Genomic DNA, 27,021 nt, shown 5'->3' with positions numbered 1-27,021 from the left:
AAAAAGAAGAACTTTTGTATTGTCTCAAATTGGCAATAGAAATCACAGTAATCACAATACTGCGCCAACTGGCGCCAGGGCAATATATACACGGGGAATACTTACAGGGTAAAGGAAAAAGAAGAAAAAGGTAAGTCCATCAGGGTCAATATTGCAAGGAAAACGTAGGCATTAACTCTTGGCATAACCTTAGCAGTAGGCATTCAGCATAAAATAAAACATTAGGTGTAAAAGCACAGTTTGACTAGCATTAGCATCCCCTGCCAGAAAGGAACAACAAATCATCAGCATGGGAAGCATTAGCGTAAACACCCAGGCATGAAGGTATAGCCACATAAACATGCCCTCGGTCGTTGCAGCTGCCCACTGTCCTGCGGGGCGCAGCTGGGTAGAAGAACTCCGACCCACATGAAAAGCAGGGGAGTCCCTCTTCTGGGGCTCTCAAGTTACTGAGGCCCCACTCAGGGCAGTTCCACTATCCGGTGGCCAGTTGAGCAAAGGGACAGATAGCAAGGGCCCCCAGCAATGCGTCCCAATGGGCCCCCTTCCTGTGCTCACTTCAGGTATGCCCAAAACAACTCTCTCCCCTCGTGGAAGTATGTAGGCGCAGGGGGCGGGCACCGACTGTGCCCCGACACACACCCCCAACCACCACACAGTTGAGCCCCACTCACCGAGCTCTCCCGCTCTCACCTGCGGACGTTCACGTGATGCGGGGGAGGGGGCAGGCACCGACACCGTTCCTCGACTCTCCCTCTCTCCTCTTGCGGGCACCGCAGGACTCTGTAAAAGCTGCAGGGCTCACTCACCACCTGGAGCCCTGCAGACGTCGTGCAGCCCTCTCCGGCGGCTTCCGCTGCTACACCCGTGGGGCTCTCCTTGCCTCACGAGAGCCCTGCCGACACCACCACTCCTCCCATCTTCACCCGGGCTCCCTCCCGGGACCCGGGGCTTAGGTCGGCTGCTTCCTGCTTCCGCCCTCCCAGGGCAGGACTTCCTGCCACGCGGCAGCCAGCGACCAATCGCTGCGCGGCTCTCCTGTTCCGTCCGGGCCTCGGCGAAGCTCCACCCCTGTCCCGGCCGGCTGCCGGACTTCCGCGTCACGTCTGCGGCGCAAACTCCTCCCGGGCCGCGGCGGTGATTCCCAACTAGCGCACGCTTCTTCAGACGGCCCTGGGGCCCGCGGCGGTGAGTACCACGGCAGCAATTATGTGGGGTGGGCACCCGCGGGGTCAGTTAAAAGCACCACGTGCGGGGTAGGCACCCGGCAGCATCCATTGGCCAAAAGTGCGCCAAAACGTGGGGTAGGCTCCTGCGGCGCCTTCAAAGGGTTCAGAGGCGGCTATGACGCGGGGTAGGCTCCCGCAGTTTCCCAGACAGCAGAGCATCCTCAGGCGGGATGGGAACCCGCGTTCATTTAAATCAGCCGCTTCTAGCACTATAGCGCTTAGGGACACAGCGCTTTACTTTATGCTCTCTAGCAGCACTCGCAGATTCCCCGCACTGCAGAGGCCAGACACTCCTCTCTTCCCGCAATCTAGCCGAAGAGGCCTTGGGCAAAATATAGCGCTCCAAGGTCAGTTAAATATCGCCTCTCACCTCCTGGGAGGGGGGTCCAGTCCAGTATAGCGCTTTCGCAGCCCAGCACTGCAGACGGGCAGACAGTCCCAACAGCAAGCCTCAGGGGCCCCAGGGTAACGCTCCTCACCTCCTGAGGGGTCCAGTCTGGCACCAATATAGTGCTCTCCTGCGCTTCAGGGGCTAGGGTGCAGCGCTTGCGTGGCGCACGGTCCCAGTGGCCTCAGGGGCCTAGGATGGCGCTCCTCCTTCAGGGGCCAGGGGGCAGAGCATTAGGCACTACCGGGCCAGGTCAGCAGTTAGTGGGTACTCATTAAGACAGGGCGGTAGGTTTCCACCATCCTCCACTGTAGCATAGCACTCATCCTATCCAGCAGCCTGTACTCCTGCAGTGGGGCTTCCACCAGCCCTGGGGACAGCAGAAGGGTTCCAGTTAGGTGCAGGGTCCAGCACACATGCCCAAGTGGCAGTTTCCCCTGGCAGCAGGTCCCCTCACGTTCCTGTCCCTGCTCTGACTCAGCACATGGTGGCACAGCCCCCGTATTTATATGCCCCTCACCTCCTCCTACCAGACAGTGCCAGAAGCTTCTGGAATCCTCTGGGGAACTGGTTCAAACTGGCTCAGGGGGAGGAGTAGAGCACCCTGGGTGCCAAGCTTTCCCTCCAAATGCTGGGATGGCTGGGTACCAAACAACTAGACCGCTAACCTACTGCAGTCAGGTGGCACAACACATAGCCATGGCATCCATTTTAAGTGCAGCATTTCACCAGGGTGCATTTCCACACTGGGGGGTTAAAAAGTGCACACACCATTGCATTACATTTTCACATTAAACAGGGCATCTCACACCACACATGGCCTATATGTCTTTACCATGTGGGAGACATCCTAAACAGGGGGGGTGAAAAGCGAAATATTTTGGGGAAATGGGCCCAGTCCAACAAGAGCCCTCACACTTATTTGTGCCTCTATTGTCGGTGCCCCAGGCTGAAGACAGCCCTGCTGTAAATGTCATCACTACACAGGGGCTGTGTCTGGAGAGCAGCCTGGACATACATTTGAGACGTAAACGTATAGCAATTTACCGTTCCTGATCAACAAATAAATTTACTTTCATTGAACAGAAGGTTTAACTGAAAGTGACCTAGAAAGATAGTCATCCCTTTGCATTTCCTAAGTGACAGTAGATGCTCTGCTTATTGTGCATGGAATATGCACATAGTAAGAAAAGAAGGCGTAGCTCCTTCATTTACCTCAAGTATTTATGTGCTTTGTCAGCTTTTATACATGGTTACAAATGCCTGCCCTTCAATCTAACCCACAAAGGCCAGGGTTATTTTGTTGTTTCTTCAGGTATGTAGACTTTTAAATGTACAAACGTTGCTTTCCTTATGAGTGCACCATCCCTGCCTTTGATTTCTGTACATGAAGTTCTGGGGTATACATCATTGCTCATGGCCTTCTAGACTACACCTCAAAAATCGGGGGTAGTACCCCTGCCCTCATCTATGTTGGACTTCTGGACTATTCCCCACGATGGTACACCATTATAGGGGTAGGTCAAAGGGTTATCTAGTGTTTGAATGCTTGGTAGTTAACTGACGATGGTTTTAAAACCTTCCTGTAGGAAAAGGCAGGCTTCTCTGTTCCACTTAATGTGGGATTAGGCTAGTGGCAAGTATGATTTAGGAAGCCTTCAAGTTCGCTATCCCAGGAAGGGACTTGGTCTATTTACACTTTTGGGAACAAAATAAGGAAGAGACTGTGACCAAACTTGAATAAAAACGTTTTACCCTGTAGGGAGACCATGTAGCCACTGGTGAGAAGATCATATGCTGCCACATTGTACTATCTAACCTGTTGATCAAAGAAAAGATAAGTGATACAGCATGTTTGACTTAGATGTTGATGCAACTACATCTCTATTGGCCTGAACATAAGTCAAGAAAAATACTCTACTGGCTTACTATGCAAGAAGAGGCTGCTAGGAAGGAACCAGATATGTGCACCTCAACAGGTAGGTGGCACTCTGGAACTGCAGAAATTGCACCCAACTTTGAAAACTTTTATAGGTGTCTCAATGTAGTGGTATCCAGTGATGAGTCCAAGATGTTGGGTTAATTGCTTCCTACCCTTACAATGTACTGACATATTGCAGCTCACCACAAAGAATTGGACCTCCCCCATTTCCTAAAGATCTCAGAGAAGCGATGGAGTGAGTGCACGGTATTAGAAAAGACAGCAGGCCCCAATGGTCTCTCACAAAAATTGATTAAGAAACTTATGGATCTGTTTACACCTGATCTATGGGATATATTTAATGATTCACTTTGGACTGAGGCTTTCCTGGATGATCTTCATACTTTCACAAATGCAGTGGTGCCTAAACATAGTGACCACTCGATTGCCCGATCTCTCTTATTAATACTGGGGCCAAAATACTTGGCAAGGCTCTTGTGAATAGGTTGAGGAAAATTGTAGTCCTGTTGGTTCATTCTGATCTGAATCACTTTATGCCTAGCCACTCCACCAGACACAACCCTCAACGCTTACATGTGAATTTGGCTGAGGTTTCTTGATTCTGGTTGACGTTGAAAACCTTTTGTGTCCCTCTGTTTTACATATCTGTTCTGGGTTCAGAGTAAAATGAACATTGGTTCCTCATTCTTAAACAATGCAAAACCCATGTATGAACAACTTGTCTAGACAAGCTACCAGACGTTTGTACCTATTATTGGATTATTGAATGGTTTTGTGAATTGATTCTGCTTGACTTTGAAACGGCACCTGGTAAGATTGGCCTTTTTGGACATTATTCACCCTGGCTGAGGAGCATTTGGAGGCATGGGTATGTCATGTAGGCAGAATAGTGATGAACGTGTCTCACTCTATGCAGATAACATGGTTCTCTTTGTAAGATATCCTTGGTAGTCTGGCAAGAGGCTGAAAGAGGCATTAGACATCGTTGTTAAAGATCCAGGGCTGACAATGAACAGGGGCAAATAAGTCCTTTTTCTGGTGCAGGGTGGCGACTCTGCAAGAAACGCGAGACTTGCCTGGGGGTCGAGAGAGAGCTTAAAATATCTTAGCAAGTGAATAACTTGTGATCATAAGTGATGATGGGACCATAACATCAGACCCTTGTTAAAAGCATTATGCAGAGATGTGTGGGTATGGGAAAGCTCCGAATTTCAGTTTTAGGTTGGGTAGCCCTGTTTAAAATGGTGCCATCCCGGCACGGTCCCTCTCACAGGTCTGGATAAGGGCGTTCAATCAGTATGCAACAGCATTCTCAGGATGTCCAACATCAGCCATTCAATCGGGAGCTGATATTTGAATGGTGAATGATTGGGTATTTGAATAACCCTGTCATTGAATTGGAATATGACTTGTTCTCCAATATAAATCTTGCTGAGGTGCTTTATGTTAACTGGGTGTGTATTGGTTTTTCCACCGTCACAGGCAATTTATTGTTACTGTGGAACTTTGAGACAACTTGGTTGGGAGATTAAGCTGATATGGGTGACTCAGTAGTGTGACATGGTGCTGAGTCAGACCTTGATACTGCCAGGTTCCCAGGGAAGGGATTTCCTAGGTATATCTAAACTAGGCAGTGTGTGAGTAAATGATCAGAAAAAATCTTTGTTGACCTGAGCATTGACTTTGATTTGCACAAATTGAGGTCACCTCCAACTGTGTCAAGCACTTGAGACACACTAATTGCCCCTGCTGTCCTCACCAGAGTTTAGCCTCTTGGAGGCCAATGCACAATTGCCAGACTAAAACCAAAGGATGTATCCTAGGTTTATCGACCCATAGCTCTGTACACAACTAACTGGTTTAGAGCCTTGCAGGTGCACTGGGAGTGTGTTGTGGGGCTATAGTCTGATGAAAGGTGGATAATGGTTAAGATGAATCTAAGGGAAAGAGAGAACTCAGCTGAGCTTCACTTAAAGCGGTTTAGGTGCGTCCATTGAATATAGTGTACACCTGAACACCTCTGGAAAATCGGTCGAAGCCCCTCCCAAAACTTTCACACGTGGGAATTTTCAACTTACGATGAGGACTTGTGGGATAATCCAGGATTTTTTAGTTGCAATAACTAATCTCCTATCTGATAGTTTGGGCTGAAATGTGGATCTGTACCCTAAGGTAGCCCTTTGAGTGGAGGATTTGGGCTATGTGCAAGGAGCCAGGTCTCTGACTAACATGGGTTTCTGACAGAGGTGGGTGGAATGTTTCATTCCGCCCTCGGAATTGGTGCAATTTGGCAACTCCATGTTACCCCTGTAACATGGAGTGTCAGCCAAATTCTGTGACTCGCTGCTTGGCAGAATGGTTTTCCTGAGAGGCTCCAGAAATGCGAGCAAGATTTGGCATCCCCTAGTACGGGGGTCGCGGTCAACGGGCAGAGTAGATTTGCTGCTGCTTATGTAGATTTTCTACTCGAGCGGCAGCAACATCATCTTGAATGGCATGCATGGTGCCATTCATGCTGATTTTGAAGCACTGCTTACGCTACTGGCACTAAATTGCAGCTTGTGCAGCACAACATGCATATTTTCCACCTGCTTGCAGAACTCCATGGAATCTAATGGAGTTTTTATGTAACACAGTAGAGTTCCACCCACCCCTAGTTTCTGACTGGCTTAGTAGGTTATTGCTCTGTACAGAGGGTACAAAGTTGTACTCCTTCTGTCCTCCCCTTTATCAGCAGGCTGGCCCAGGAAAATGGACAGATGTTAACTGTTAGAGACATGTAGTTTACCCATGATTGGCCATGCAAATTCTGGGGTTGCTGGTTGGACCACTTTCCTATCAATGTTTTATCATATCAATGTGTTATGTGCCCTGGCCTGTTGCCAGATCGACCTACCTCCAGTATTGTGCAATCTGTTCATGCTGTTCAACACCAATCTGTGGTAAAGATGCTGCCATTGCTGATCGTTTTTACTTTGTTTGCTCAGTTGCCTACCATGCTAGAAATGCCAATATTTTTGTTATGTTTTTTTAAAGAGCTTTTAGTGCAAGAGCTTTTGGAAGGACAGCTGTTTATAAAAGAACTGGAATCGTTTTATTCCACCACTTATTCAACCCAGAGGCATACTTGTATCCCACACCTACGACATGTTTCAAAAACCTGCTTGGAAGAGGCCAGGGCCTCATTTTAAGTTGAATTATTTGTAACAAACTGTTCAGGGTGACCATGTACAATTCTGTGTCTATTCCTTCCCAGTTATATCCTCGTCAACCAATTTATTGTTTACAACCATATAGACTTTCTATAGACCAAGATTCATACATCTCCCCCTAAAAGGAGCCATCCAACCAGCTACATTGCACTACAAAAGCTTTTAAATCATCATTTTTCATTTAAAAATAATTTCTGTGATAAATCTACCCAACATGGTCCCTTTCAATCCAAACTCAATTCACCATAGTGATACATGTAAACTATCTCAGAGGTATCCAATCGAAGGTTCTGTTGAATATGACAAATAGGTTTTGGCATTTTTACCTCCAATACCACATTTCAGTCAAGGCACAATTGTACCAAGGATAGGCAACATGACAGTGACTGCCAATTACATCATCTTCCCGGTTACAGTGACTGGCAGCTACACATAACCAATATTTCTCACTATAGACAATTTCTGGGGACCCCTTAGTGTAGATTAATTTACCTCCCATCTTAATGCACAACTGTCTCATTTTTTATTACCTGGACAGTGGACCCTGCAATGATAGTCACATACTGGTGTCTTCGGGACTGGTCCCAGAATCTCAATTATACTTTTCATGATGATTTCTAGGAGGGTTTGCCAGATCGGACAGTCAGTCACATTCATAATAATAACTCCTAAATGTTCTGGAGGGGTAAATGGCTTTTAGGATTCTGCTCTGGTGCTACGAGCGACTCTATAACTAATGTTTTGGATCCTCTCAACTCAATTTGGTTTCCTCCGGTATTCTAAATATCCTTTTCTACAGCATTCCAAGACTGTTGTGCTGTGCTAAGGAATGAAAATATAGAACAAGCTCTCTGAGAACGTTCTCTGCATTTGTCACAAAAGAGAGTGTAAGAGGTAACATACGTCGCTCACATACCCTTCCTTATAACACAAACTTTACACCACAAAATTAGGAAGCCAAGGAATTAATTACTAACTGCCTCTTATCCTACGGGGTATTAACAATATTAAGAGGATACACCTCATCCACCAAGTGATGGGATGCGTCATTATCTGTGTTTTCTCTTACCCTGCTCGGACAATGTGATCCGGGTGGGCTCAACTTAATCAGGGAGTTCTTAAATGTTCAATTTTCTGGAAAATTCTAGGGAGTCCAGTCAAGTGTAAAGTTGGTGATGGGTATATCCTAAATATCTTTATTCTGTGGAAACCCATACCATGATTAAAAACCTATGTCATGGATGCCTAGTGGGAATCCAATGGTAACAGCATCCTTTTCTATTAACATTATTAATACCCCTGTAGTATATGGCATAAAAGGCAGTTATGAATTAATTACTGGTCATCCGCATTTTGTGGTGTAAAGTTCAATGTCCTCTGCATCCCCCCTGTTAATTTCACTTCAAAAACACCATGCTTCTGTACCTTCTACCACTTTGGTATTTTGGTGCCTCTTTCCTCCAGGAGGGCTTTGGTTTCAAAATCCTTCTGGGTGGGGCAAGTTTCCAAGACATTTTCAGACAAGTGGATTGTTCAGCAGAACTTATTTTCTGAACATTTTATTGCATGGCGGTGCAACATAATTCTGTGACTGCTTTTGGTATGCTTTAAGCAAACACAAAAGGGTAGTCAGGTCTTGCCATAAAATGTGAATTTTCTTAAAATCGATAGTAAAGGAAAGTCCTGATTTTACAAAATTGTTTAGTATTGTAAATGAAATATGTATTTTTTTCCTTCCATAAATTCATCTTCTAATTTATTTCCTTTTCAGTATCCAGACCTACAATCCCCAGATCAAATTGAAGATTTCTCTGAGTTTTTTGATTGGATATCAGTTTTCTGTCTTCTTCAAACATGGATAATGCCTTTCTTATTATAATTATTGACTATTTTCAAGAGACGAGAGTTTGCTTGCCTCTTATATTTTTCGTATGTATAATTCTGAACTCCGATTGGTTGACCAATATTCTACTGCTTGTAATTCTGCTGATTGCTGGGGAATAGTTTTTTTTTTAATTAAATGGATGCTATTACTAAAAATCAGTAAGATATAAAGCATAATATTTGCCTCTGTTTTTACTAAAATAATTTTTTTTTACTTTCAACTAGGAACATTTTAATTTGCCATAGGTATTAATTTCAGTAATTGTTTTCGCTATTTACTATCGTATGACTTATTCCCCTCCAAACCAGTACATAAATCAGACTTGATATCTCTGGAGTCTCATTTTTTCTTGTATTTTTTTTTTTTTGTCTGGGGCCTTTTAATTTGCAGACATTGTTTTCTTTATGCAAGTGTCCTCCCTGCCTTTGATCTAGGTTTTCTTATAAGGTCTTTGCTGCTCCCTATGGGGAATGAATTGATACAAGTGTTCAGTACTTAGACTGTACAGTCTCTATTTGTGATAACCCCACACACTGGTAATAGTATGCTCACAAGTGGCACTCATTGTGCTACAAGATTTTAGCCTAAAGTGTGTAATAACATGTGTAAACACTTCACTATGTTTGTAGAGTGCCTAATCCCGAGCTGGTATACCTCACTTCATACTCAACATACAGATGTATGCCTTGTCCACGGGGAGAGTCAGGAACATGCCCTGGCTACCTACAGTAATTTACCACCTATTGTATATTCCTCGTCCCTGAAAACAACCAGATACTTTTCTAGCTCTTTTGAAGGACTCCACCAGAGAAGTATACTTCTCCAATGATGGAGACTGAGATTCAGACCTGAAGACCACAGTTAGCACGCAATATTTTATTCTTGGGACAATAGACAACCAATGTAGTTGTTCGGTTCTGGGTTACATGGGAGCTGTCAAACATTTCCTACATTGACTGGAATTCCAAATGCCACCATGCACCAATCTCATCTGATCGAGATGTTGAACATCCAGATGAAGCTGAAACCCACCAAAACTGAATTTCCGATTATTGCCAAAAACAATAAGCAAAAACGAATCCCAATCTATCTCTGCATAAATCTGAGCGAGCCCGACATTTCATCCAATACGAAGTCACTCGGATGCACCCTGACCTCACAATCAAAGAAGAAACGCTTGATGGTCTTGTGCCAGCTCTCTGTACTAAATAAAAATCAAACATGTTCTCCTAGAAAGTGACTTCCGAGCTGCCATTCAGGTTCATGCCCCTGCATCCGCATGGTGGCAACACCCTATGCCACAGGCCCCCAGTATCCACAACAGCCTCGCTAAAGAAAATCCTACATGCTGCAGCAGGCCTCATCAAGGGCCTGAAATAAAATATATAACATCGCCCCCACACTGATAGAACTCCTTTGGCTCCCCCTTAGCTGTCGGTGCTATCTTCAAAACTAGCTGCATCATCTACTAATGCCATTACGTCTGGCACACTCACCTACTGGGGTGATAAGCTCACTGTCTACAGTGTTCCTCAGCAGACAGAGAACTGGGGATAAATAAGTGCAAACAGGTAAAACAAGGGTACAGGCCTTCTTCATCTCCATACACCAAGGATCTGAAACAACAACCCCTGCATCCATCAGGAATTCCATGACTCTATTGCAATTTAGGAAACAATTGAAGACAGCTCTTTAAATAACACCACACCATGAAGCTGTACCAGCCCACTTCCGCTCTCAGAATATATTCCTAAATATAGGAAACGATTCCCCGAGCACTCAGGAACTCAACAGTTGAGGTCGCAGTTTCAACATGTGTTCTTTTTATACAGTTTTTTTCGAGACTGCCCTCGTCAACACGCGTTTCATCTATTGGCTGATTCAGTAAAAGCAGACTTCATCAGGGCTATAATTACAAATGCAACCACATTTTAGGGAGAAGCATATGCTCTTAAGATCCCTTCACCTAGGTCCTTGACCCATACATCACCCTGTGCTTTTACTGAATCAGCCAAAAGATGAAACACATGTTGGCGAGAGCAGAGTGGAAAAAACAATATATTAAAGAACACATGTTGAAACCTCAACTGTTGAGTTCCTGAGTGCTCGGAGAATCCTTTCGATATTTAGAATCTTTCCAGCTGAGGAAGAGTGGGTAGCTCTTCCTCCTCCGGGAAGCACTGGATAATTTTGGACATTGATACACAAAGGACTCTGACTTAGTATAAACACTGTACTGTGTGGCCGACATTGCCCAGCCACCACACGTATATTTTTTACGTTCAATTTACTCATTGTCTGACTGTATCTTTGACCCTTACTCCAAAGCCTTTTGGCTAGGTTTACGGTATACAAGTCCACATACATATATATGTAGCCTGGTTAGTTTGTCATCTGAGCTGCCGCATGACAACCCTACAATGGGAACAGCTGCTGCACTGACAGAAAATGAGGAGAACGGAGAAGCTGTAACACTGGGAGGGTCTTAGCTCCATGACTGGCGTGGTGGTGGCTGCATTATTACATGATTGGGAATCCTAACCTGATCAGTAAAGGGCAGAGGTGACCCTACTCTCTACCCACAGTCTTGTCAAAATGTTTCTTTTACTGGCGGTGCATTGGGCTGCAGGATCCGCGCTCTCTCGTCTGCAGAGTGTTGGTTGGGATCAGTGAAGCTGAAGACCAGCAGGGTCCCCACTGGGTTCTAGGGTCCCATGAGGGGGACAGAAACCAGGAATTAGTGACGCGCATGAATGGATGAACGAGATTCCCACTGTCCATACCTACTATCTAGCTAAACCACAGCCAAGGGAACAGGCTTGGCAGAATCAGCGGGGAAAGACGGTCCTGTTGAGCTTGACTCTAGTCTGGCACTGTGAAGAGACATGAGAGGTGTAGGATAAGTGGGAGGCCCTCGGGCCGCCGGTGAAAAACCACTACTCTTATCGTTTTTTCACTTAGCCAGTGAGGCGGGGCGAGCCCCGTGGGGCTCTCGCTTCTGGCTCCAAGCGCCCTGCACCCGCCAGGCGCGACCCGCTCCGGGGACAGTGGCAGGTGGGGAGTTTGACTGGCGATACATCTGTCAAACGATAACGCAGGTGTCCTAAGGCGAGCTCAGGGAGAACAGAAACCTCCCGCGGAGCAGAAGGGCAAAAGCTCACTTGATCTCGATTTTCGGTATGAATACAGACTGTGAAAGCGGGGCCTCACGATCCTTCTGACTTTTTGGGTTTCAAGCAGGAGGCGTCAGAAAAGTTACCACAGGGATAACTGGCTTGTTCCAAGCGTTCATAGCGACATCGCTTTTTGATTCTTCGATGTCGGCTCTTCCTATCATTGTGAAGCAGAATTCACCAAGCGTTGGATTGTTCACTCACTAATAGGGAACGTGAGCTGGGTTTAGACCGTCGTAATCCTGCTCACTACGAGAGGATCCGCAGGTTCAGACATTTGGTGTATGTGCTTAGCTGAGGAGCCAATGGGGCGAAGCTACCATCTGTGGGATTATGACTGAACGCCTCTAAGTCAGAATCCCCCCTAAACCGTAACGATACCGCAGTGCCGTGGAGCCTCGGTTGGCCTGGGATAGCCGGCCTCTCTCGGGGGGACGGCGCGTAGAGCCCCTCGCTTGGGGACCGGAGCGCGGACGGAAGGGGGCCACCTCCATCGCCCTTAGTGCACCGCATGTTCGTGGGACACCCGGTGCTAAATCATTCGTAGACGACCTGATTCTGAGTCAGGGTTTCGTAAGTAGCAGAGCAGCTACCTCGCTGCGATCTATTGAAAGTCATCCTCTGAGCCAAGCTTTTGTCTCTCCGTGCGTGGGTGCCCGCGGATGCCTCCCTCCACCACACCCAGGGGTGGGTCCCTCTGCCGCCGGGCCGGCGAGAGGGACGCGGAGGGGGTAACACGGGTCCGTGGGAGGCTGCCTCCACCACGTGCCCTTCGGCACGAGGGACTCCACCCTCCTGTCCCTGCCCCACCGGGGTGCGGGGATGAGGGCCTCCATCCCTTGCGGGTCGGCAGGGTGACCAGAAGGCCTCCCCTTCCCGCTGCTCCCGGGCAAGTCGGGCAGGGAGGTGAGCAGCAGCCACCCGGGGGAAGGAACCTCCAGAGCGGCTGCCTTGGTGCGCCCGGCCACCCTCGCGGGACTGCAAGGGCGCTGGGTCGTCCTGGGCCATCTGGTCGCCTGGCTGCGCGACCTGCGGGCAGGGTGACCAGATGGCCCTGCGGGCTGGGTGACCAGATGACCCTGCGGGCTGGCGGCCGGACTAACTCTAACTTTTGTCCTTCCCCAGAGTTCTGTACGTGGGGGCTTAATAGTCGAGAAAAATGGGCTCCCCGGGCAGGCCGTCGGGGAGTGGACGTGGCCTGGCTTAACCCTCCTTGGGTCCGGCCCAGGGTCCGTGAGCTGGCGACTGGGCTCCAGCGGGGGCCCGGGGAGGCTCTCCCCGGCCTGGCTAGGGTTCGGAAGCAGGGCCCGGGGCTTGAGCTCCGTCCGGCCGGCCCCGGGGTACGTGAGCCGCCCGTCCTGCAAGCCATCAGAGGGTCTGGGCGCTGGGGACGGGGCTTCACGGGGGCCCAGGGAGGCTCTCCCCGGCCTGACTAGGGTTTGGAAGCTAGGACCAGGCCCGGGGCTTGAGCTCCGTCCAGCCCGCCCCGGGGTGCGTGAGCCCCCCGTCCTGCAAGCCATCAGAGGGTCCGTGCGCTGGGGACGGGGCTCCACCGGGGCCCAGGGAGGCTCTCCCCGGCCTGGCTAGGGTTCGGAAGCTGGGACCGGGCCAGGGGCTTGAGCTCCATCTAGCCGGCCCCGGGGTCCGTGAGCCCCCCGTCCTGCAAGCCATCAGAGGGTCTGGGCGCTGGGGACGGGGCTCCACTGGGGGGCCCGGGGAGCAGGTGTGGCTGGCTTCATCCACTACACTGTCAGAGCGGAGTTTTCTGCCCACCCCTAATTTCGAGCCAACCACAGCATCGAGACCGCTCTCATCGCAGCCGACGACATCCGGACCCTGATGGACAACCGAGAAACGACGTCTCTCATCCTCCTACACCTCTCCGCGGCCTTCGACACCGTATGCCACCGCACCTTGATAACCCGCCTCCTCAACACAGGGATCCAAGGAAAGGCCCTGGACTGGATCACCTCGTTCCTCTCGGAGAGTCCGCCTACCTCCTTTTCCGCTCAGCGGCCACCGAGATCATATGTGGCGTACCCCAAGGCTCCTCGCTCAGCCCAAACCTCTTCAATATCTACATGAGCCCCCTCGCCGCCATCGCACGCAAACACATCATCAACATCATCGCCTACGCCGACGACACCCAACTGATACTCTCCCTCACCAAAGAACCAGCCACTGCCAAAACCAACCTCCAGGAAGGAATGAAAGACGTCGCAGAATGGATGAAACTCAGTCGCCTGAAGTTAAACTCAGACAAGACGGAGGTCCTCCTCGGACAATCTCCTTCCGCCTGGGACCACTCCTGGTGGCCCACAGCGCAGGGCTCCGTACCAAAACCCACGGACCACGCACGCAACCTGGGAGTCATCCTGGACTCCTCCCTCACAATGACCAAGCAAGTCAACGCAGTCTCATCATCTTGCTTCAACACCCTGCGCATGCTCCGTAAGATCTTTCGGTGGATCCCCACCGAAACCAGAAAAACCATCACCCATGCCCTCGTCACCAGCTGACATGGACTACGGAAACGCCCTATACGCAGGAACCACAGCCAAACTTCAGAAACGACTCCAGCGCATACAGAACGCCTCCGCACGACTCATCCTCGACATCCACAGCCACATATCCGCCCACCTGAAAAACCTGCACTGGTTCCCCGTCAGTAAGAGGATCACGTTCAGGCTCCTCACCCACGCACACAAAGCTCTCCACGACATTGGCCCCGAATACATCAACAACCGCCTCTCGTTCCACACCCCCACCCAGAGGCTACACCACCGTCCCACGGATCCGCAGAACCACCACCGGAGGAAGATCGTTCTACCTGGCAGCCAAAACATGGAACTCCCTCCCCGCACACCTACGACTGACCGAAGACCATCTCACCTTCAGGAAACACCTCAAGACCTGGCTTTTCGAGCAGTAGCGACCCCCCCCTCCCTCCAGCGCCTTGAGACCCTCACAGGTGAGTAGCGCGCTCTATAAATGTACTGATTGACTGCTGCACGCCTCACACCTCACACTGCTGCACGCCACACACTGCTGCACGCCACACACTGCTGCACGCCTCAGCCTGCCCTCACACTGCTGCACGCCTCGTACTGCTGCACGCCACACACTGCTGCACGCCTCAACCTGCCCTCACACTGCTGCATGCCTCGCACTGCTGCACGCCTCACACTGCTGCACGCCTCACACTGCTGCACGCCTCACACTGCTGCACGCCACACACTGCTGCACGCCACACACTGCTGCACGCCACACACTGTTGCACGCCACACAATTCTTATAACCGTAAGGCTACATCCTATCCTTTGATGTGCAATATCTTGAGTTTACTGGCCCCAAGCAAACTAGAAGTGGTTCTCATTTGGGAAAGTGAATTGTCAATTTCTAACAGAGCACTGACATTTGTAAGAACATGACTTGACGGAGATCAGGACTACTATATAATTTTATTGAAAACCAGCCCAAAAATGGGAGACCTGCATCAGAATGGGAGAGATAAGAAACAAGAGACAATGAAGGCAATCAACTATTTTAAAGCTCCTCTTCACAAGCCTTTGGCACTTCCAATGGTGGTGGCATTAATTGTTGGGAATGGCTGCGTTATATAATGTGGGTAAAATTAGATTTTCAACACTATTTAACTGATCTGAAGAAAGGTGCTACATATTGTTTTTCAAGTTAGACTCTAGTTCAGTCTCATTTATGTTAATATAAATCCCAAATTACTGCTACAGACATCTACCACAGTTAATTTTCCTAACTTAACAGTGGAAGATGAGTGAAGAACATGCCTCAATTAGACAAGCATTTAAAACAATTTCAGTACCAAAACCTTATTGTTGGTAATATTAAGAATAGATAAATTATCAGTGCTCTGAAGTGCTTTACAAAACATCAAAAAGTAAGTTAACAAACTCATGTAGACTTCACAAGGATCAAGCATTGGCAAAGCCAATTGGTCTTACCCATGGGCAAGCTATTTGCTTTGGCAATCGAGTGTAGATGGGTAGCGAGAAGGTTAAAAAAAGAGATATGAAGTGGCTAGAGTGGGCTTCTTCGTAACGCTTTTATTTTTACTCCGGTCAGTGTGAGGGGAGAAGAAAAATAAATGACAGGGAAAATGGTACAGGAGACAAGAAAAGGGGACGCTAGGAGAAGAAACAGGCAGACTGAAAACATTAAAACTACACTCATTTAAAATGTTGGGGAAAGGCGAGGGAGCAGCTACAGCTAAGTAGATGTCATGTTTCATGGAAATGTCAGAATTTGAGTAGGGCCCACGCACCTTGTGCCACACCACTGCCATGCAAATATCGGTCCCTTAAGTCAAAATGACAATCATAGCAACTGTCAGGTACAGAGCCAGATCCACAGGAGCGAAGATGAATCCCTCAACTTCCAGAAGGCAGCACTCAAAGGAGAACCTTGAAACTCGCTCAAAGATGCTGCTCTCTAAAAGTATGGGGGAATAAAACCAAGGAGTGTCCACCACTCTCCCCATAAGCTGAGGATGGAGGTCGTGTAGAATGGCAGCCAGAAAGCGTAGATGCTAAAAGGAAAAAACAATAAGTACCCTTAATCCCTATACAAGGTTATAAACACTCTAAACATTGAGCTGTGGTTAATGTCACCCCCACACTCACCAGTATGTGTATCAAATATATCCTTGAAGCGGAAGTCCTTTAAACAATCAAGGACTTCCTGGTCGTTGGCTGGAATGAGGGTAGGATAACAATAGGATATCCAGAGGTCTAAACGAAGAGACCTAAACACTCACTCAGTCACCATTCATACAGTAGACACTAGGGGAAAAATAAAGGTCTACAAAGGAATAGAGGGGGTTGAGGTGTTCCGACCGGCCAGCTAGAATAGGCGTGGCGGAGCAGACACACGCTCACAAAGGTGTGCCGTCCGGCTCCAGGGGGTAGTGTGGAACGGAACAGCGACTCCCTTTACTTTATTTTATTTATTTATTTATTTTGAAAGTTTTATATAGCGCGAAAAAGATCTTTGCAGATATCAGAGCGCTTTACAGAGGAGGGGTACGAGCATGTGAGTGAATAACCATTGGGGTGGGGGTGGTATATGAGGGAGCATAGACAAACAGATACATCAATAATGATAAAAGTACAAATAAGTGGTAGCATAAACAAACAGGTAAGTCAATATCACACGTCATACAAAAATGCAAGGGGTTCGCACAAGTGGTACAGCTCGGTATCGAGTCTTTGAAGTTAATCCCCAGTAGTAATTCAAGTACATTTAGCCATGAGGATAGCTTTTACTTCTTTCTTAAAAAGTATGGTAGAGGAGATGAGCCTAGTTTCAGGAGGGAGTGAGTTCCAAATCCTGGGTGCCATTCCTGAGAAAGAGCGTTTATAGGTTTTTTCCTTGCGGAACCTTCTAGGCTTTAGCAAAAGATTGTTAGTGCCTCTAGTGTTTCTGGAGCCTCCAGAAATCGTCAGCTTCTGAGCGAGGTATCCTGGTGAGCTCAGGTGGACAGCCTTGTGCGTCAAGCAAGCGATTTTCAGATGTATTCTGGCTTTAAAAGGCAACCAGTTCAGGGATTTGAAGTCAGGGGAAATGTGTGAGTGTTTTTTTGATCCAGTGATGAGTCTCGCTGCGGCGTTTAGAGAAGCTCTTATGGGTGCCGTAGTAGCTAGGGGGAGACCGCAGAGGGCGATGCTGCCGTATTCTATTTGAGGTATGACTAGTGATTGTACCGCAGTTTGGAAGTCTTTGGCTGGAAGGAAGGGTTTAAGTTTCCTTAGGGTGTTGATTTGGTAGTTCGCTCCCTTAGTTGCTTTGTTGATGTGTTCCTGCATGTTGAGATTGGTGTCCAGTGTTATGCCTAGAGATTTTGCTGAGTCCACGATGGTGGGTTGAACATTGAGTGCCGTTAGGTGTTTAAGCCAAGTTTGTGCGGTAGTGATCTTCGCGGGAGGTGAGATCAGAAGGAACTCTGTTTTAAGAGCATTGAGTTTGAGATGATTAGCGGCCAGCCAGGATTGGGTGCTTCTGATCGTTGAATTAAAGAGCATGATGTCTTTGGGTGATTGTAATTTGAGATAAAGTTGGGTGTCATCAGCGTACATGTGGAAGTGAACATTGGATTCTTGTAGCAAGGTGGTGAGAGGTTCCATAACTAGGTTGAACAGAGTTGGGGATAGGGAGGATCCTTGTGGGACGCCTAACGATACAGGTATAGGCGAGGACATCAAGTTGTTACTCTTGAATTTCTGCGACCTGTTGTGTAAAAAGGACGTGAACCACTTGAGCACAGTTCCAGATAGACCCATTCTTGTGTTTAGTAGTTCGAGTAAATTCTCATGTTTGACGGTGTCAAAGGCAGAGGAGAGATCAAGAAGGATGAGGAGGCAGGTATCGTTTTGATCTAGGATTTGAAGGGCGTCGTCAATTATGTGAGTCATAGCAGTTTCTGTACTGTGATCTGCTCGGAAGCCTGATTGATGAGAGTTGAGGAGATCAAACTGATTAATGTGTTTAGTCAATTGTATTTGTGCGCATTTTTCCAACAGTTTGGCAAGAGTCGGAATATTGGTAATGGGACGGTAATTGTTTAAGTCAGAGGGGTCGGCTGTAGGTTTCTTTAGTAAAGGTGTGACTTGTCCAACTTTGAGGGAGTCGGGAATGGTCCATTGTTGAAGTGAACTGTTAATGATTTTAGTCCAGAGTGGAAGGAGCGACGGGGTAAGGTCTTTGACAGCGTTAGCAGGGAGGGGGTCCGTGAGGTGATTGGATGGTTTCAAAGTGCTGAGCAGTCTGCCAATTTCTTCTTCCGAGTAGGTGACAAAGGATGACCATGTAGCATTGTATTTTGGTTCAGTGGGTGCTATGCAGTGGGGTTTGGAGTAGAGGCTTGCGTCAATGAGGAGATCGTTCTTTATGTTGTCGGTTTTTTGGATAAAGAAAGAGGCGAAGTCTTCGCAGGAAGGTGCTTCGCACATAGTGCTGAGAGGTTGGGGTTGTTCCTTGGATTGTGTTCTGATTAGCTCAAACAGCATTCTCGGACGATTTTTGGCTTGGTCGAGCTGAAGGCTGAAGATTTTGAGCGTTTAATTTTCCTGAAGTAGGCATTTCTCTTTTTCTTCAGGGATTTTAGGTTCAGTGCAGAGGGAGCTGATCTCCAGGTGCGTTCTGCCATTCTCATGGCACGTCTATCGTCATTGAGACTCCCATCATACCAAGGATTGGAAATTTTTGCGGAGGCTCTTTTTAGCTGTAAAGGTGCGGCTTCATTAATTATTGAGGTCATAGTGTTGAGATAGTGATCAGTCAAGGATTGGACGTCTGTAACGCCAGTAGGAGGAAGTAATAGGTTGCAGCTGTTGGGGGGTAGAGAGTTTGAGTTGAGTTTTTTCATGTCTCTTTTCCAGACTTTGGGCTTGGAGGATTGAACAGGGTTAAATTTAACTTTTTCATTGATGAAGAATGTGATAATATGATGATCTGACCAGTCACAGGGTTGGATAGATTCGAGTTGAATAGAGGCCTCTTTGGAGATGATAAGGTCGAGGATTGAGCCTTTCTCGTGAGTCGGACTGTTGCATATTTGAGTGAGGTCAAGGGCGTTGAGGAAATTTTTCATACCTTTTACCACCGCGTCATTGTGATCGTTCCAGTGGAGGTTGAAGTCACCAAGGTATATTTGTGTGAGTTGTCGCCCAGAATTGGTTGAGATCATATCCATGATTTGTTGGGAGACGGTAAAGTTGTCGCCGGGTGGGTGGTAAATGCCGTGAAGAGAGCATATCGGTTTGCCCTCACTGATAATATCGAGGCAGATGTATTCACAGGAGGTTGGGGAGGGTAGGGAAGGAGAGGTTACTTTCAGGACAGAGAGGTTGCTCCTGTATATACATGCGATTCCACCACCTTTTTTTTGCCAAACCTGTCAAGTCTAGTGATGTGGTAATTGGGGGGAACCAGAATGTCCATTATGGGTGTAGAAGATTCAGTTAGCCACGTTTCAGTCAAGATGATTAAGTCAATATCCAATGTTAAGATGAGATCAGCGATTGCGGAGGAGTGTCTAGAGGCCGATCTGCAGTTGAGGAGGGTACATTTGAGACGGGGTGTGTCGAGGGTGGAAGGGGGTTCTAGAGAGAGGGGGACTTTACTCAGGTTACTAAGGATAGCGGTTCTGTTTTTCAGTGTGGGGGGGGTCTAAGGGGATTTGAATGAATCGTAGGAATGGCGAGGAGAGTGTCGGGTGTGTTGCTATGGGGAGCTGGTTCGTAGGAGCGGAGGAGGGTGCCGGGGGTAGAGGAAAGGTGCATGTCGTTTTGGGGTTGAGCTAGGTTAGAAGGGTTGTGGTTGGGGGCTGTGAAGTCAAGGGTGATAGGACTGCAGGTGCTATGAGTGGGGGTCCGGTGATTGGAGAGGTGTTTTTTGAACGTGGGGAACAGGTTGTCTAGTAGTTCCAGGTTCCTGTCTGTGGATTGAATTAGGACAATCCCGTTATTGTAGATAGTGATGGTGTTTCTGCCCGGGAAGAGTTGGGATGGTGTGATGGAGTGTTGGGCCATGCGCGGATTTCCTGGAGGTGGAGACGGTGAGTAAGGTGAGGAACGATTTTCTCCATTGGGCTCTGCGTGTGGTGTGGAAGATGATATCAATGTTCAGTGAACCATTGACTGGTGAGAAGTAGGTGTCAAAGTATATGAGGTAGTAATCGGTGCACACAGAAATAAGGCTTGGAATGGGTGCAGGTTGCACAAATGTAGGGTGCACAATAATTCTATACGGGAGCAGAATACCAATGCAGACAATAATAGCCAATTGCATGGAACAAAAGTGACATTAGTGAGCGGCCAAGGTATACGAGGTAGTACTCGGTGCATACAGGAATATACGGGAAAGAACAGTGTAATGGGTGCAGGTTGCATCAATGTGACAAGTCTATATGAGGTATTAGTCGGTACATTACAGGAATAATAGTTAATTTCGATGTGGGTTACAAACAAGTGCAGAATAAAGTAGAGGTATAATACTGACAATAAAACTGGAATAAAATATCTGTGCAGACAGTAAAATACCTGAATCGAAAGTGACAATAGTGAGTAGTCAAAAATATGTGAGGTACATGGAACAGTAGCAGAATACAATTGCAAACAAAAGTTATATGAAACAAGTGACACTAGTGAGCAGCAAAAAATATATGAGGTAGCAATCGGTGCATTACAGGTGACGAAAAAGTGGGACGTGCAAGATACAATTAGGAATATAAAAATATAATACCACTGTAAAAGGCAAAAAGTATATGAGGTAGCAATCGGTGCATTACAGGTGCAGAAAAAGTGAAATGTGCTGGATACAATTAGGAATATAGTAATAAAATACAACTGTAAAAGGCAGACACTCTATCATAATCCGACGTGAAAACACCAAGCTGTGTAAATTGTGCAGCCGATAAGAGTAGTCTAGAAAGGCCTTAGGTCCGATGTTAGAAATGACTAGTCCATGAAGGTCTCCTAAAGGTAGACAGACTAAGATGGCCGAATCGATAGGGGAGATAGAAATATTAGTCCTCTGTCTGCTGCTATTACTTTGAGCCCAGGGAAGGGCAGTTTCACTTTCTACTTGAGCAAGCACTGCTCATAGCTTGCTGGGAGGGAGGCTTATCTTTATTTTTGGTGGTCTTGTGTGGGGGAGTTAAGCTGAGGAGCCTTGTGGACATCAAAAGTACCGGAGGGGATTTATTTCTACAGTTTTATGGCCCCGGCCATTTTGCACAAAGGAGGTAGTTTAAAAATGTGAGCAGTTTTATGGCCCCATCCATTTTGCACAAAGGAGGTAGTCTAACAATGTGAGCAGGCGGGTGGGGTGAAATAAATACCTTATGCCTCCGTAAGCGTGTTGAGCTTGCCAGCAGAATTTTGTGGTTGCAATGTTTTAATCCAAGTGTGTCGCAGTCCCTTCCTAATGCAGCTATATGTGAGCTGTGTGTATGCCTCAGGGCTCCAAACCTTCCAGGCGACGTGAGCTCAGATGTTTACCACAGGGGTTCTAAACCTGTATTTCCCTGAGCGGTGGGGAGACTCATCACCAAGTATCCACTCCCGGTGCCGGTGGGGGGCAGGCTCCTGTCGACCCTCTAGCTCTCGTTGGTCCCAGGGCTCACTTCAGCAGCTCCTCCGGGCAGCGGCGCCACACCTTCGGTCGCATCCATCCTCCGGTGCAGCCGGGGGCAGGCTCCACTCAACCGACGTCCCTCCCGGTCCCGCATCCAGCCTCCGGTGCTGTGGCGCGGGCGGGAGGGGGGCCCGCTGTCGTGGCCTCGTCCCGGCCAGTCCCGGTACAACAACCAGCGACCTGCGCCTTGGAGCGGGCGGGCGGGGGGGCCTCTCTCAGCCCTCCGACGCCACTGGGACTCCTCTGCTGTGACCAGTGCAGGCAGGCTCCCGGAGCCTCAGCTGCTCCGTCCTGGCAACGCGATGGGGGGGGCTTGATGTGTCCAGCCGCAGCGATGATCCACGGGGTAGGAGCCATTGCAGGCAGGCTCCCGGAAAACCTCAGCCGCTCAGTCCAGTATCAGATCGCATGTGCTCCGGTGGAGCGGGCGGGTCCGTTGTCGTGGTCTCGTCCCTTTGTAGTCCCGGCACAGCCACCAGTGTCCTCTGCAATGGAGCGGGCGGGAGGGGGGCCTCTCTCATCCCTCCGATGCCGCAGGGACTCCTCTGCTATGGTGCGGGCCGGTCGCAGCGATGATCCACGGGGAAGTGCAGGCTCAGCAGGATCCCGGAGCTTTGGCCGTACAGTCCCGCAGCGCGATGGGGGTGCCTGAAGGCGAGTGTCCAGTAGCCGATCACCGGGCTTTGCAGGTTCCAAACCTCCGTCGATCAGGTAAGTGGGCAATCCAGTTACTTTTGTTACTCCAGTTACTTTTGTTGCTTTTCCAGTTACTTTTAGTGTTTCCGTTCCGTAGGACTGGTGGGTGCTAACAGGGATAAAGCCCTAAATGGGATCCCAAGCACTGGGAGCTCTTAACAGGAGCTCCTACCAGGCGGCCATCTTGATTCAGTTTCAGATTCAGTTTACCAACAGGAACGGGATCCGAGGTGTTCCGCCCCGCCCTGAATGACCCAGCAGGGCGGAGCAGAGACACACTCGCCGAGGTGTGCCGTCCGGCTCTGAGCGGGGGGAGCAGAGCGGAACAGCCACTCCCTCACAGGGGAAAACAAAGGAAAAGGGAAAATGCAATGCCGTGAGCCGTACAGCTACCCGAACAGAGCTGCAGGAATAATGACCGCTAAATATAGGTTGCACGTAATAGCACTGGCGGGAGGGGGAGAGAGCAGCCAAGGGGGAAGAAGCTGCCAAAATAAATACCGCTACCCCACGAGGAGGAACTACACCAAGGAGAGCGGGGTCAGGAACCAAGGCGGTGGAGAGCACTCTCGAAGACGCCACAGAAGCTTGCTTCGACGGGACAGGAACAACATGGAAGTGGAAGGGGGCGTGGTCACGAACAAGTCAGTAAGCCAAGCGTCAGGCTACGTGCTCGGCGTCCCTTTAGAGGAACAAGGGAGCATGTACAAATTACGGGTTTTCTCCTCTGTGAACTGACCCTAACTACAGCTCAAGGTCTTCTTCTCCCTCGAACCCTAACAGCAACTAGCGAGCATGCCGTGGTTATAAAAAAGGCTCTGAAGTTGTTAAACAGTTTCAATGCGCACTGTTCTGCAGTATGCAAAGTTGGTGGAGTTCACAATGTTGCTAACTTCCATTTTCAGACCCCTCAAGCAGTCATCTTTCACTTGCGCTGCATCCAATCCTAAAGTGCCCAGTTTCAGGAAGCGCTAGATCACAAGCAGCACTCATTCATAAAAGGGAGAGTCACTTAAGCAATGACCCAGTCAGCAATAGTCTTGAGTAGTGCACCATTCGTGTGATACGGTGTCAGAGGTCATTATCTAGGAGAGATGAACTAGGAGTCTGCTGTCCTCCCATGTGGCAAGGATTTCATATATTAACCAATATTTAGGACGATGTCTTAAGCATGCCATGAAAGTACCTCTGCAATGGAGAGATGCCACTCATGTGGTATATCGCAGACACAAATGTATATTTAATGGGAAGTGTCCCTCTTTTTATAAAGAATGGATGCTACTCAACTTTTTCACTTTTCCCTACTCTAAAAATAATTAATTCAAATGCAGATTAACGGGCAACTAACACATTCTTTCTTTGTTAAATTCCATATAATAAGAAGATGTACTTAACTGCAGTGCCAACCCATTGACAAGTAACAAGTATTTTGAGGGCTCAGCTCGTGCACGGGCTCAAGGGCCGAGCCATACCCTTGGCACATTTGTCCCCGTTAGTTTGTAGGCTCACACTCCATTAACTATAAGTTTACTAAGCACTAGCATGTGTGTAAAGTGTGTCCATCAAAAGGAATATATGGCTCTAACCCCCTCACTGATCAGTAAAGACCTACTTGTCTGCATTGTGTTCAAGCTGTAAAAGTAAACAAAGCCATCTATTGTGCTAATAAAGTAAAAGGCGCTGTAACCACATCACGGTATAGAAAAAGGGCAGCAAGAAGAACGAATAAGGGAAGGTTTTAAAATGAAAATTCATAATAAACGTTATTGTGAAGAAAACCCAATAGATTTGGAACCCATCTGATGAAAAACAGGATGACGCCGTTTCTGTGCCAGTGGCAAATAAACTAGGTGAGCTGTAGGAGTTAGACTGAAAGAGGATCGTGTGTAGGCTTGCACAAGCTTCCTGTTGAAGTGGGAATGATATAGAAGAAAGTGTTGGAGAAGTGAAGAGCAAACCTGTGCATTTGAACAAAGTCTACATTGGAAACGACGGAAGCCCTCAAGCAAAATGGGACGATACAAGAACAAGCTGGTTAAATGATAAAGCTTTTCAAAGAAATGTAGAACATTATAATTTAATAATAACCGATCACAAGGTGGTTGTTGAAATGCAGATACGTTTTAACTTTAGTTGTCAGACAAATTAAACCAGCAGGAAAAAAACACAAAGCCTTGTTAACCAGTTCGCAAAGGTATGTAAATGGTTTTTATATCGAGCCTGGGCAGCGCAAGCGCTGCTGCGAGGCATGCAGTATTGGAGTATGTACTTGAAGCCCCGCCCACATTTTTAATTGGCATGTGTCATTGTCCTTCGTAAAAGTTGGCTTCTGATTCGTTATTAGGCTTATTAGTCCCTCCTTGGTACCACCTTGTCTCTATTTGTTACCTCCCATCACGACTAGACCCTTTAATTGTCTTGTTACACGGTCTGCGTTATAAGGTGGTGATCACTATTTTGTTTATTGAATAATGGGGACAATTACGGCTGCTTCTTGTATTTGCCACAGCACTTGCGGGACAATGAAAGCTGCTTCTCGTATGGAGCGCTATGCCGCTCTAACTTCAAAATGGCCCCCTACCCCCACAACAATCATGGGTTTTTTAACACTTAAACTGAACGCTGTGTCTGCTTCAGGGACACCACGCTTTCTTTCATTTTTTTTTTATTAACTTGAATGCGGCGGGTGGCGCCCGCTTCTGGGACACCACGCTCTGTTTTATTTTTCCAAACTCTGACCTATTGGTATTGTAAATGACAATGCCTTCTATTATTATAAAAGGCATTGCCATTTACAATGCCAATATCTCAAAATCTCGCAATTGCGAGACCTATTGCATTGCAAATGCTTGTTTAACCACCTGTGAAGTACCCCGGTGAGGCTGAGGTAAGACGCCATTATGGTCAGCTACTCCATTATGTCTCCAGGATAGCCTGTCTCTATCAGTTAGAAGAGCGGGAATAACAATCTGGTCAGACTTAGTATCTTCAGATGGGGTACTTCCCTGGGCGGTTTTACGGTCTAGGATTGGGGATTCCCTCTCAAGATTTAAATACATCCAACTCTGTTCGTGGTATTACACTGAGAAAAACAACATCGGTGGAAACTGGGACATAGAGTCTGCGCTTTTGGCCCTACTTATAGGAAGAAGGAAGTGGGTTTTCTATATAGGGAACTGATCGAGGCGGATGAAATCTTAGCTCCACCGTTATATTCTGTCTGGAGACTCTCCGTCTTGGAAGCCCCTTCAGTTGATCTTTATAATCTATCGCTTCATTATCTATATAAATTTGTTAAATCTGCTTCACTCAAAAAGAATCATTACTACGTTATAAACAGACTTTATTACACCCCCCCCCCCCCAAAAAAAAAAAAGAATCGCAACATTTGTCAGCCCACCTCCGGCATGCCCCGGATGTGACATGCTAGAGGCCGATGATATCCATGTTTTCTACGACGGTCCTATGATCGGCCCCTTTTGGGCAAGTATTGAGAAGACATTGGAGAGTGTTTTTAAGATGAAACTTAGTCTTAATGTTGTGAGGGTTTTTTTTGGCTTAGACACTGATCTTATCACTGGGTTAATGGGGACACAGGTGGCCTTATTTTTTACCTTAGTTCTTATTGCACGTAGGGAAATATGTAAAGTTTGGAAGGATGTTACCCCTCCCCTACATGAAATATGGCTTCAATCTGTGCTTAGAACGGTACGATTTGAAATGGGTACACCACATAATAGGAATAGTATGGTTTGGCAACCTTTGTTGGAATGGGCTATGGAAAGGAGGCTGGTATCAAATCTAACAAATCCAGAAACAGTCCAATGATTACACCTGACCCCAGAACAAAGGGGTTGCCAGGTCGGCTCTGGGTACAGCAAGAACTTCAACCTGGGGCGCCCAGGATGGATCAGGGTTGCAAGTGTTCATTTGCACGTGCCAAGGTGAGATGAGGACAATTTTTTTTTTTTTTTTAAGAGATAAGACGCCAGACACTACCCAGCCAACCCCACAGCAGGTCAAGAACTGTGAGTGTCCTGGAAGCTGCAGAAGCCCGAGCTCAGACATATGACGGGGAGGGGTGGGGATAGGAGGGTTGACACAAAGCCTTTTTAGCTCTATGGGCTCTATGGGAGTTGTGTGCCTAGTTTGAAGGCATTGGGGGCTCGAGTTGCTTTGTGATGATGAACGGTAAATAAATGAGTCAGGTAGATGATGAAAGACATGGGAGAAGAGAGCCTCAGAAGGAAGTCCGGTGATCAAGGGGGATTGTGTGAAGAGATGAAGGGCGGGACGAAGGAGTCTAAGCAGTTGCTGATGCGCTAG

At 47.8% G+C, this 27,021-nt stretch overlaps 1 protein-coding gene and 1 pseudogene across 4 annotated transcripts in view; both read left to right on the top strand.

The window, feature by feature from the left end:
* LOC144781151 (uncharacterized) overlaps positions 1 to 8,856 on the top strand; it is a 261,931-nt gene extending 253,075 nt beyond the window's left edge. For all 4 annotated transcript variants that reach the window (XM_078659821.1, XM_078659820.1, XM_078659819.1 and 1 more), the window contains one exon: positions 8,543 to 8,856. The gene's annotated coding sequence lies outside the window, so the exon portion shown is untranslated. The remainder of the gene's footprint in view (positions 1 to 8,542) is intronic.
* Positions 8,857 to 11,479: 2,623 nt separating this feature from the next.
* Positions 11,480 to 12,464, top strand: LOC144783708 (28S ribosomal RNA; annotated as a pseudogene).
* The last annotated feature ends 14,557 nt before the right edge of the window (positions 12,465 to 27,021 follow it).

Source organism: Lissotriton helveticus, chromosome 9 (genome assembly GCF_964261635.1).
Source record: "Lissotriton helveticus chromosome 9, aLisHel1.1, whole genome shotgun sequence".
Lineage (NCBI taxonomy): Eukaryota > Metazoa > Chordata > Amphibia > Caudata > Salamandridae > Lissotriton > Lissotriton helveticus.
The sequence above is the reverse complement of the archived record's forward strand: the minus strand, read 5'-3'. Positions and strand labels throughout refer to the sequence as shown.